Below are 12,927 nucleotides of genomic sequence, written 5' to 3' on the forward strand. Positions count from 1 at the left end.
AGAGAATAATGATTATTACAAGTAAATTAATATCGAAGAAAACTTGAAAGATACAACTGAAATAATTCAAGAGACACAAGAAACTGGTCAATTTGAGCTCCTAGATCCTGCTACAATAGCAAACACTTTAGACCATTATACAATTCACCCATTGCACTCTAATGACACCATGGCAGATGCACTGGAAATGTACCAAATGCGTCAAACAAAAGGATCACCAATCAGCATATGGGAAAAAAGTATAGAAGCCCGTGCTTTTCCTCTACTCTTTCCTACTGGCAAAGGAGGAAGATACGATGATAGACCTGTTCAAAGATCAGCATCAGAATATCGCTCATTACGAATGTATTCTGAAGATCCCAGATTTCGACAAAATGTGGAATACATATTCGACCTACTCTTTGAAAGTGAACTAGCAACTTTATGTTACGGAGTTGCACGCATATTAAAATCAGGATCACACTTTCAAAATATGACAGCCACACAATTATTACAAAAAGTTCAACAAAAAGATGAGATTTTACAGGCAAATCTTACAATTCTACTAGCAAATATGCGAGGTATTAAAGAGTACTGGTTTCGACGCCATGGAGATGTACGTTGTATGATCAGAAACCTTGGCCCACCCACTTGGTTTGTTACATTAAATTGTGCAGAATATGCATGGGAAGATTTACATGGTTTCCTACACATATCAAACGAAAACAAAACAAACATAGATATACTAACTCCTGGAGAACTTAGTTCTCAGGATCCTGTTAATGTTTCTAGATATTTTCACCATCCCTTCATTGCTATGCTACATTTTATTTGTAATAAAACTGTTCCTCCCCTTGGAGAAGTGCAACATTTCTTTTGGAGAAAAGAATACCAAGCCAGAGGAGCGCCACATGTCCACATGCTTTTATGGATTAAAGATGCTCCTAAATTTGGTCAAGACAGTGATGCCACTGTTTTACAGTTTATTGAAAAATATGTCACTTGTGAAATTCTGTCAGAATCCACAAATAGTGATCTTCATGCAAAAATCTTACAATTCCAAAGACACAAATGTGGCAAATATTGTCGTCGCAAATACAAAAACAAAGGGAAATACTACACCAAATGCCGATTTGGTTTCCCTAGACCAGTTACAAATACAGGTCAAATCAACAACCTCATGTCTTCAGTCAGACGTAGTGTTAAAGGTAAGTCACCTAAAAATACATATTGCATAAAAAGAAAAGAAGAAGAAAAATATATCAATGATTACAATGCAATCATTGCCCACTTGTGGAATGCAAACATAGATGTGCAGTACATTGCAGACAATTCTACTGCAGTTGCACGATATGTCACAGCATACTTAACCAAATCAGAAAAGACAGAGCTCCAAGACCTCTGGAATGACCTGTCATCAGATAAAACAGTGTCATAGAAATTATACAGCTTGGGCATGAAAATGCTGTCCCATAGAGAATGTGGATCCTATGAAGCAGCTGATCGATTAACTGGAACTGCATTGTATGGTAAATCTGCAAATATAGTATGGCTAAGTCTTGGTCCAGCTAAATCTAGAAAAAGAGTTCTAAAATCATACGAAGATATAGAAACAATAGCCAAACATGATCCCAACAGCCAAGACATTTTAAAAAACAATTTATTGGACACATACTACCCAAACAGGAGTACCACTTTGGAAACCATGTGTCTATACCACATAGCCCAAAACTACACATACAAAAATAATATAAAACCTGATGAGCAAAACCGTAAATACAAAGTGACAAACTGTGATCGGAGCTTAGTAAAACTCACCAAACTAAATTTAATTAATCATATCAAATTGTCATTAAAGACTCCTCAACATAAAGAAATATATTACATGTCCCTGCTACAACTCTTCAAACCATGGAGAAAAGAAGAAGAAATACTAGATACCTATGACTCATATGAAGACGCTTTCAAAGCCAATGAAAGCAGTATAACTGATGTAAACTTTGCACAGTACAAAACAATGTTGCACAATGAACAGCAACACGAAGAGGAACTCCAGGCCCAACTAGATAAGGACACTCCTGACAGTAGTCAACCTTCTGTCACAGGAAGCCAAGAACCACTGGGAGAACCACTAATAACAAATGAGGCAGAATTAGCTACGATAGAAGTAGAAAACACCATGTGTCACTATGAAGATAAATAAGACTTAACTACACTACAATCAAAACTAAACAAAGAGCAACGTAGCATTTTTCAAGAAATAACAAAAGAAATTGCACATGGTGTGCAACATGAAAACAAAGAATGCACCTGCCAAAATTACAAACCTATACTATTGTATGTCAGTGGTGAAGCTGGTTCTGGCAAAACATTCCTAATCAAAATCATCAGTAAGTTCCTTCAACAATTGACAAACAACAAACTGTCAGCTGTTGTCACTGCCCCCACAGGTTTAGCTGCCTACAAATTAGGTGGTGTCACTTTACACCGATTACTACTCCTGCCAGTAGAACACCAAAACAAGTTAGATTACTACAAACTTTCTGCAGAAGCTGCAATGGAAGTACGCAGAGTATTGAAACAAATGAAAATGCTACTAACAGATGAAGTGAGCATGGTGTCCAACCTAATGTTGGCTTTGATTCACCTCAGATTACAAGAAGTACTCAAAACAAACTATGAAGAGCTCTTTGCAGGAAAACACATCATTGTTTTCGGAGATCTTCTTCAATTGACACCTGTAAAAGGTGAGCCTATTTTTAAAAAATTAAGACACAAACTCTGCCGTAAAACTGTTGGCAGCATTGGAAATGTCAACCTTTGGCAACATTTCCAATACAGAGAATTAACAGAAAACATGCGCCAATCTGCAGATCTCACTTATGCCAACATCTTAAAAAGTATCAGAGTTGGTATACTTTCTAGAGAAGCAGAAGCAATATTGAAAACCCGGACATTCATGCACTTTATGGTGATAATACATGTGCTACAGATGTTATGGAACAATTAGCCCACAAAAATGTCAATTGTATGCCTTAATGCCAACTCTTGCAAGCTGTTTCAAATTCAATTAAATAATGTTAAGCAAAGAAATGCAACCAATTATGGAATTTAGCGCCACAGACATACTAGATGTACATGGAATGACACGACCCATGTGTGACCAAGCCACAGCAAGACTAAATAGTTTAGAAAAATCAATCTCAAACACAGCAGCCTTGGAAAAGATATTAAAATTATCCTTAAATTGCAGAGTAATGCTTAAACGTAACCTGACGTGGACCAAGGACTAGTTATTGGAGCACTGGGTACAGTTGTTGGATTTCAAACATACCCACATGACAACAAAATTCAGTTTGTCAATATTCTCTTTGACAAACTTTCAGAAGTAAAAAGAATAGGACGCTCAACAGCTCGATTCCTTCTCTTCAAAGACATGTATGTACGCAGAGAACAATTTTCTCTAACTCTTGCTTACGCCATTCATAAATCACAAGGTCTTACTCTAGACAAAGCAATGATAGACATTGGTAACACAGTCTTTAAAGAAGGCATGAGCTACATAGCACTGTCACGCCTATGTACAATTGACGGTCTATTTCTAATAAACTTTGATGCAAGTAAAGTAAACGCTGATATTCCTTGCATTTTAGAATACAATAGACTTCGTTCACTATACACCCCATCTACAAACATATCCTGTTCCACAAAAAGGAAAATGTTCTAAAAGAAAACTAAATCAAACAGAAATGCAACAGGATGTCACTGCAAATCCTCCAAAGAGACTAAAAGAAACTAAAACTTCATCAAGTACCACAAGCAAAAAAGAATCAATTAGGGAAAGTAAACCAGGTACTTCTTTAAAGAAGGAAGACAAACTCCAAAAAAGCAGTTAGATACAGAACTACCTGGACCATTTAAATTCTCAAATATAGTTGGTGTAAGTTGCTATGCAAATGTAGCAATGAATATTCTATTTCAATGATCACCAATTGTTGACAACATTTACTTACACAGTACAGACCCATTGTGTTTGCAAATGTTAGTACTTCACAGAAATGCAGCAAACAATTCTGACATCAAGTATACAGGGCGATTCATGGAATAATTAGCGCGGCGCAAGTGGGCAAAAACGTGCGAATCGCAGTGGAATAGCGAAAATCGCAGTGCAAGTGCGAAAATCGCACCAAAAGCAGCGCACATCGATTCATGGAAGGCCGTGCGCGAGAAAACCAGCGGATGTGTGATAAAACAGTGCGCGGCGCACGTTGGCGCACAGGCCATCTAACAGCGTGCGCCAGGTCACAGCGAAAATCGCACAGGCCACAGCGAAATTCGCACATAGCGCGGCGCACGCAACAAAAGTAGGCGGAACACGGGCGTAACACTCTGAATGGGGAACAACTTGCCAAAACGTGGGTGTCACGGGGGAAGTACAGGGCACAAGTGCGCGGAACGGCCACACGCTCGCCTACAACACGTATTCATGGAATAGAATAGGGGAAAAAAGCGCACGCTCAAACCAGCGCACAGGCACAAACACGACCGCCACAAGAAAGCAGGCGGTAGCGTCTCTGCGGCTGTAAGAAATGTGCGCCAAAAGGTGCGCCAACAAATAGCACCTATATACTGCCATGATGAATGTCCTATACTGTGGCCCTCCAGGAAAAATGACGTGCAAAGGGGTACCCACAAACACGGACACCCGCTGACAAAAAATACATGTGCATGTATACCGGGGTGCGCGGGAAGTCTCACACGCGATTTCAGCAGGGTACGTGTATTTCAGGGGTGCGCAGGAAGTTACACACGCGATTTCAGCAGGGTACGTGTATTTCAGGGGTGCGCGGGAAGTTCCACACACGATTGGCCCAGTGCGAGCAGGGTACGTGTATTTCAGGGGTGCGCGGGAAGTTACACACGCGATTCCAGCAAGGTATGTGTATTTCAGGGGTGCGCGGGAAGTTCCACACGCGATTTCAGCAGGGTATGTGTATTTCAGGGGTGCGCGGGAAGTTCCACACACGATTGGCCCAGTGCGAGCAGGGTACGTGTATTTCAGGGGTGCGCAGGAAGTTACACACGCGATTCCAGCAAGGTATGTGTATTTCAGGGGTGCGCGGGAAGTTCCACACGCGATTTCAGCAGGGTACGTGTATTTCAGGGGTGCGCGGGAAGTTCCACACACGATTGGCCCAGTGCGAGCAGGGTACGTGTATTTCAGGGGTGCGCGGGAAGTTACACACGCGATTCCAGCAAGGTATGTGTATTTCAGGGGTGCGCGGGAAGTTCCACACGCAATTTCAGCAGGGTATGTGTATTTCAGGGATGCGCGGGAAGTTCCACACACGATTGGCCCAGTGCGAGCAGGGTACGTGTATTTCAGGGGTGCGCGGGAAGTTCCACACACGATTGGCCCAGTGCGAGCAGGGTACCTGTATTTCAGGGGTGCGCGGGAAGTTCCACACACGATTGGCCCAGTCCGAACAGGGTACGTGTATTTCAGGGGTGCGCTGGAAGTTACACACGCGATTTCAGCAGGGTACGTGTATTTCAGGGGTGCGCGGGAAGTTCCACACACGATTGGCCCAGTGCGAGCAGGGTACGTGTATTTCAGGGGTGCGCGGGAAGTTACATATGCGATTCCAGCAAGGTATGTGTATTTCAGGGGTGCGCGGGATGTTCCACACGCGATTTCAGCAGGGTACGTGTATTTCAGGGGTGCGCGGGAAGTTCCACACGCGATTTCAGCAGGGTATGTGTATTTCAGGGGTTCTGGGGAGTACCACACGTGAATTGGCCGTGTGGGCCCTCCCAGGTGTACGCTCCACAACCTCCACGGACCCTGCAGCCAGCCCACACCACGGGGGACTACCCTGCACCCCTGCCCATGTCCCGCAGGCAGCCCATTCACCATGGGCATGCCCCCCAGCCAACCCACATGTCACATTGCACTACTGATCAACAATGCATGTCTACCACCACCCCCACCCCCCAGCAGTGCAGGGGCAGCCTCCACCAGGCCCCCACTCATGTCCCCCTGCACCCCCACCCCCCAGCATCCAGGGTCACCCTACACCAGGCCCCCACTCATGTCTCCCACCACCCCCACCCCCCTGCCACCATGGGCAGCCTCCACCAGGCCCCCACTCATGTCCCCCTGCACCCCCACACCCCAGCAGTGCAGGGGCAGCCTCCACCAGGCCCCCACTCATGTCCCCCTGCACTCCCACCCCCCAGCAGTGCAGGGGCAGCCTCCACCAGGCCCCCACTCATGTCTCCCACCACCCCCACCCCCCTGCCACCATGGGCATCCTCTACCAGGCCCCCACTCATGTCTCCCACCACCCCCACCCCCCTGCCACCATGGGCATCCTCCACCAGGCCCCCACTCATGTCTCCCACCACCCCCACCCCCCAGCATCCAGGGTCACCCTCCACCAGGCCCCCACTCATGTCTCCCACCACCCCCACCCCCCTGCCACCATGGGCATCCTCCACCAGGCCCCCACTCATGTCTCCCACCACACCCACCCCCCTGCCACCATGGGCATCCTCCACCAGGCCCCTACTCATGTCTCCCACCACCCCCACCCCCCAGCATCCATGGTCACCCTCCACCAGGACCCCACTCATGTCTCCCACCACCCCCACCCCCCTGCCACCATAGGCAGCCTCCACCAGGCACCCACTCATGTCCCCCTGCACCCCAACCCCCCAGCAGTGCAGGGGCATCCTCCACCAGGCCCCCACTCATGTCCCCGACCACCCCCACGCCCCTGCCACCATGGGCATCCTCCACCAGGCCCCCACTCATGTCTCCCACCACCCCCACCCCCCTGCCACCATGGGCATCCTCCACCAGGCCCCCACTCATGTCTCCCACCACCCCCAACCCCCAGCATCCAGGGTCACCCTCCACCAGGCCCCCACTCATGTCTCCCACCACCCCCACCCCCCTGCCACCATGGGCATCCTCCACCAGGCCCCCACTCATGTCTCCCACCATCCCCACCCCCCTGCCACCATGGGCATCCTCCACCAGGCCCCCACTCATGTCTCCCACCACCCCCCTGCCACCATGGGCATCCTCCACCAGGCCCCCACTCATGTCTCCCACCACCCCCACCCCCCAGCATCCAGGGTCACCCTCCACCAGGCCCCCACTCATGTCTCCCACCACCCCCACCCCCCTGCCACCATGGGCATCCTCCACCAGGCCCCGACTCATGTCTCCCACCACCCCCACCCCCCTGCCACCATGGGCAGCCTCCACCAGGCCCCCACTCATGTCTCCCACCACCCCCACCCCCCAGCATCCAGGGTCACCCTCCACCAGGCCCCCACTCATGTCTCCCACCACCCTCACCCCCCTGCCACCATGGGCATCCTCCACCAGGCCCCCACTCATGTCTCCCACCACCCCCACCCCTCTGCCACCATGGGCATCCTCCACCAGGCCCCCACTCATGTCTCCCACCACCCCCACCCCCCTGCCACCATGGGCATCCTCCACCAGGCCCCCACTCATGTCTCCCACCACCCCCACCCCCCAGCATCCAGGGTCACCCTCCACCAGGCCCCCACTCATGTCTCCCACCACCCCCACCCCCCTGCCACCATGGGCATCCTCCACCAGGCCCCCACTCATGTCCCCCTGCACCCCCACCACCCAGCAGTGCAGGGGCAGCCTCCACCAGGTGCTCACAATCCCCAATCATGTGCGTAATGGACAGCCTCCACAACCAAAAAGCCCTACCAAGTAACCCATTCACCCACATGGAAATGGAAATCACATGTTACACCCCCAATGTTCATGAAGCTAATGAACCCATGTCCTTCACACACAATCGTTGCAATTGAATGGGAAAACACACAACATGACATGCATGAAACCAATGAGATGATACCACACAGTGAAGTATGCAAACAAAATTGTATTGAAAAAAATAAAGAATGCTAAAGAAAGAAAACAAACTACAATGTGAATGAGAAAAAAAAAACAGGCATGTCCGTATAAAAAACTACCAAGGGTCCATGAGCCCAACTGAACAAAGGAAACCTACTAAAAAACCTACCTAAAAATCAACTATATACAAAAAGTGGAGCAGTGTCCGTCGACACCAAATCATAATAATAAAGAAAGGAAACCTAAAACTAAAGAACTATATACAAAGGCAGCGGGCTAGTCCAGCGGCTCACTCCATGGTGTCCCGGGCCAGGGCATCATCGAACTCCTGTTCGATGTCCCGGAGGCGGTCCAGTTCCATGGCCCCGAGGGTCCGCAGGGACGACGCTGTGTCCTCCTCCAATCCCCTGCGGATTGCCTCGAGGCACTCGGCCCGCATCAGGGCCTTCCGCATGGAGTTCTCCGCCCTGACCATTGTGAGCCGTGCCTCTTCCGCCTGCCGCCGCTCTGCACCTATGGCGTGGCCCAACCGCTGCCACACGGAAGACACTCTCTGTCCTGGGTCCCCCTGCCCTCCGGCCGATGCCTGCCCCTCCGATGTCGAAAGCCCCGAGCCTGCATGTCTCCCACCATGTTGCTGCTGCTGCTGCTATGCCTCTGCCCGTGCACTTCCTCCTGCTGCCTGCACATCCTCCACCGGCTGGGGTGCACTTGTTGATGTGGCCACCCCTGCTGGACCTCCGACTCCCGACTGTGGCAGGGATGCCTCCTCCACCAGCCTGGCCGCACCGTCAGAGGCAGCTCCACAGGGCACCCAGGTGACTGATGGGTGGGAAGATGGCACAGAGGACGACTGGCGCGTAGGGGGGCCAGTTGAGGAGGGGGTCGAAGCAAGCCCCATCAGATGGAGGAATCTGGCCTGGGTGACCTGTCCCAGCAGGCTGACGTGGTCAACGAGCCATTCGAGATGACGTGCAGTCTCTCCATGAAAAGACTGCAGGTCACCTCGCATGGCCCGTTGACGCAACGCCACACCAGCCAGGACAGGCTCAACCCGGACCTGGATGGCCACGTCCGCAGGCAGAGGAAGGCCAGTTGACGTCAGCTCATCCCCTGCCTGAAAACGGGTCTGGACGTAGGCATCCCTGCTGGTGCAAGATGATGCAGGGACAGGATCGGGGACAGGATTGCACACAGGCACCTCCGCGGCCGCCTGTGCTGCCTCCTGTCCCTGGTCCTGCACTGCACCACTAGCACCAGTGGGATTCCCACCTCCAGACCCCGTCTCTGGTGCTTGCGCGGCCCCCTCCTCCACCAAACCCCCCACCAACCTGGATGACTCCATGCCATCTTCCCCCGTTGGGCCCTGTGGGGTCCCAGCTGCCCCTTCTGCTGCCGAGGAGTCCAACTGCAACCTCCGCCTCTTGGACCTCCCCCCGGCAGCTGCGGCCTGGGACGCGGCACCGGACTCCTCACTCCCCGACGAGATGACAACACGGGAGGGGAGCCGGGCCTTGCGTCTCCGGCTGGCGGTCGGATCCCCACCGCTGTGCTCCACAGCACCTTCTCCGCCCTCTTCATCAGTTGACGCTGCAGACAGGGAGAAACAAAACACAGGCATCAGGGCACTGTACAATGGACACATACACGCATGACAGTTGCACATGAGTGGCATTGGCAAACCTCAGACATGTCATCACAATCCCCAACACACATGTCATTGCAACTGGCACACATGAGCCATACCACAGCCATATCGCAACTGCCACCACCATCCCTACACATACAACAGCATCAGCAGCCAAAGGGGAGCCAGACATCACATGCAACACAGGAAGTGCACCACACATGTACACACACCAGCACACTTGCATGCATGTCTACACCTCTGCCAAGTGTCGCACTGTTCAGACGGGCATCCATGTCACATCTGCCAATCAGGCTTCCACATACCGCTGTCACATGCATCCATGTTGCATCACTGTTGCACCCTTGACAAATACACACACATGCACATGTACACAGTGCTCATACATGCAGCCGAAAACAACATACATGCCTGACATCACGGACATGTCTACTTACATACACATTCATCCAAACATGTGTGCACGCACAACTGCATTTGCCATGCAAGCCCACACACACAAGCACCATCCATGTCTCACACATTACAGCCCTTGCATATGTCAGCCCCACGGCCCTGTACACCCCCATCCATACTCGACCCCATACAAACAGATGTGCAACCGGCACAATGGCGAATGATCACCACACGCACTGCTCACAATCAGGATGCATGTACACTCACCGCTCGCGCCAGACGGGTCTGCTTCTCTAGGACCTGGACGTGGAGCGCTGGGGATATGCGTTCCAGGACCCCCATCTGTTCTTCCGACAAGTGGCCCCGGTGCCCCTTGGCATCCGCTGCCTTCAAGAGGCGCCGGGCCTTTTTCAGGGTCCTGGACCTGAAGTCCTCCCAGCGCTTCCTGACATTTTGTAAGTCCCGGACTGCCACCCCCTCCGCGTTGATGGCAGTCACGATGTCAGTCCAGATCCGAGTCCGTCCTTCCTTGTCGGCGCGGGAACTTCCGAAGAGGGCATCATACTGCCCCAGGACTTGCTCCACCAGGACACCAACTTCGGTGGCACTGAAGCTGGTGCCCCTCTGCCTCTCTGGCCGGGGGTTGTCAGTGGTCACAGATGGTGTTTGCCCCGACATGACAACCCCAGAGGCAGGAGTGGGTGGGCAACTGGGTCCTGGGGCTGGGCTGTGGAGCGATGGAATTCCAGTCGGGAGTCTTCGGTTCCAGCAGTGGTGGTCACAGCAACAGCACCACTGGCTGATGTGCAGGCAGCAAATGGCAGTGCATGTGGGCAGCAGGCAGTCAGGCAGCAGCAGATGGCAGGTGGGAGCGTGCTCGGGGCTCTGGGGGCCAGTAGTTCGGCCTTCTGGGCAGGAGCGTGGTCTTCCGTGTGCTTACGCGTGGCCAGCTTGGTACGGAGTGATTTGGCACGTGAAAATCCTGCACGTCAGCGTGAAAACCGAGGAAAGGCTCTTAGCACGTAAGCGCGTCAGCACGCATACGCGGATCTATTGGACCAAAGGCCCTCAGCGCGTAAGCGCGTCTGTGACGTGACCCGCACGGGTGTTTCCCACACAGCACGTGATGACAGAGCACACGTGGAAAGACTGCATGTCAGAGTCTCATCGCGTGTAATTGGACAGCACGTCAGAGTCTCATCGCGTGTATTTGGACAGCACGTCAGAGTCTTATCGCGTGTAATTGGACAAAAGTGCGCGTACACGCGATTGGCCTATGTACGTGTATATCAGGTGTGCGCGGACACTTACACACGCAAGTACGTCAGCGCACCTGTATCCCGGCGTGCGGGCAATTTCCACACGCTATTGGACTGTGCACTGGATTTCAGGGGTGCGCGGGTCACACGCTCGCCTACAACACGCGCAACGCATTAATTTGCGCGCTAACAAAATAACTAGCTCAGACCCAGGATGAACATACCGTTCCTAGCAGCAGTGGCCGTGGCCTACCAAAGGAGGAGGAGGAGGAGGAGGAGGATAGTCAGGGCCAGAATATTCACACCCAGAACCAGCCTTTTCGGGATGCCTGATGACCAGGTGCATGGGAGGTACAGGTTTCCACCACACATCATACTGGACCTGGTGAGTGAGTGGGAGGACGACCTCACATCACCCACCCTGTGCTCCCAAGCACTCAGCCCCCTGGAGAAGGTCCTCAATGTACTGCACTTCTTAGCCACTGGATCATTTCAGCGGACAAGTGCCATTGTGGGTGGTGTATCACAGGCCACCCAGTCACGCTGCCTACACCAGGTCTTGAACATCATCACTGCACACCCATCAGTCCGCAGGCACATATACCTGCCCAGAACCCCTGCAGAAAGGCATGCTGCCGCCCTGGATTTTTACGCTGTGGCACGATTCCCCAAAGTGCTAGGTGCCATCGACTGCACCCATGTGGCTCTACGTCCCCCCAGGGCATCTGAGCACATCTATAGGAACCGCAAGCACTGGCATTCCATCAACGTGCAGGTAGTATGTAATGCCAAGGGAATCATCACCTCAGTATATGCCAACTATCCCGGGTCAACCCACGACAGCTTCATTTACCGAATGTCCACCCTAAGCTGGGACCTAGAAGCTGGCCGGCATGGCGATACATGGCTGCTTGGTGAGTATGAATGCCACTGCACATGCATGCATGTCAGATACTGAGCAAGGTCACAACCCCACCAATGATACCAATCACCACCTCCACAGGGGACAGTGCCTACCCTCTCAGCCCCCACATGATGACGCCAATTCGGAACCCCACCACGCCACCCCAGGTAAGATATAACGCTGCCCACATTACAACCCGGGGCATAGTGGAGCGCACATTCGGAGTGCTGAAGTCACGCTTTCGCTCCCTTGACCGTTCTGGCGGGCAACTGTTGTACGCTCCCCCAGTAGTGTGCAGGATCATAGTGGCAGCATGTGTCCTGCACAACGTTGCAACACGCCGGGGCCTGGCCGTGGACATGGTGGTGCCCCCCCATCCCCAACCACATGCACAGCCGCTGCGCATGGGAGGTGAAAGGGCACGGGGGAGGCAGCATGTACACAGCTAGTGGCTAATTACTTCACATAGAAATCACACCCCTGTGGAGTGCACACTGCCCTGGCACATTCCATCTGACAATCAATGATGACTCAACCTGACACTGATCCTGAATGTCTGGAGAAAGAACCGTGAAAACCATATCAGCCTGAGATTGTTCACCTGGAAGTGTCACAATGTGTGCATCCCTACCCACACTGACACCACCAATGCAGTTTTGTGAAGTTACACATTCAAGCAGCTAAAATTAATACCCACTTGCAAAATGCAACAAGAGGACAGTGCCATGTCAGCCAACCCAACCCCAGCACCGCCACACGACACACCGTGCCATGTCATGCTATTTGCAGGTAAACAAAGTAATCCCCACAACATGACACTAGTGTCACAATG

The sequence above is a fragment of the Ambystoma mexicanum genome, chromosome 7p, assembly GCF_040938575.1.
Source record: "Ambystoma mexicanum isolate Mex_15411 chromosome 7p, UKY_AmexF1_1, whole genome shotgun sequence".
Taxonomy (NCBI): domain Eukaryota; kingdom Metazoa; phylum Chordata; class Amphibia; order Caudata; family Ambystomatidae; genus Ambystoma; species Ambystoma mexicanum.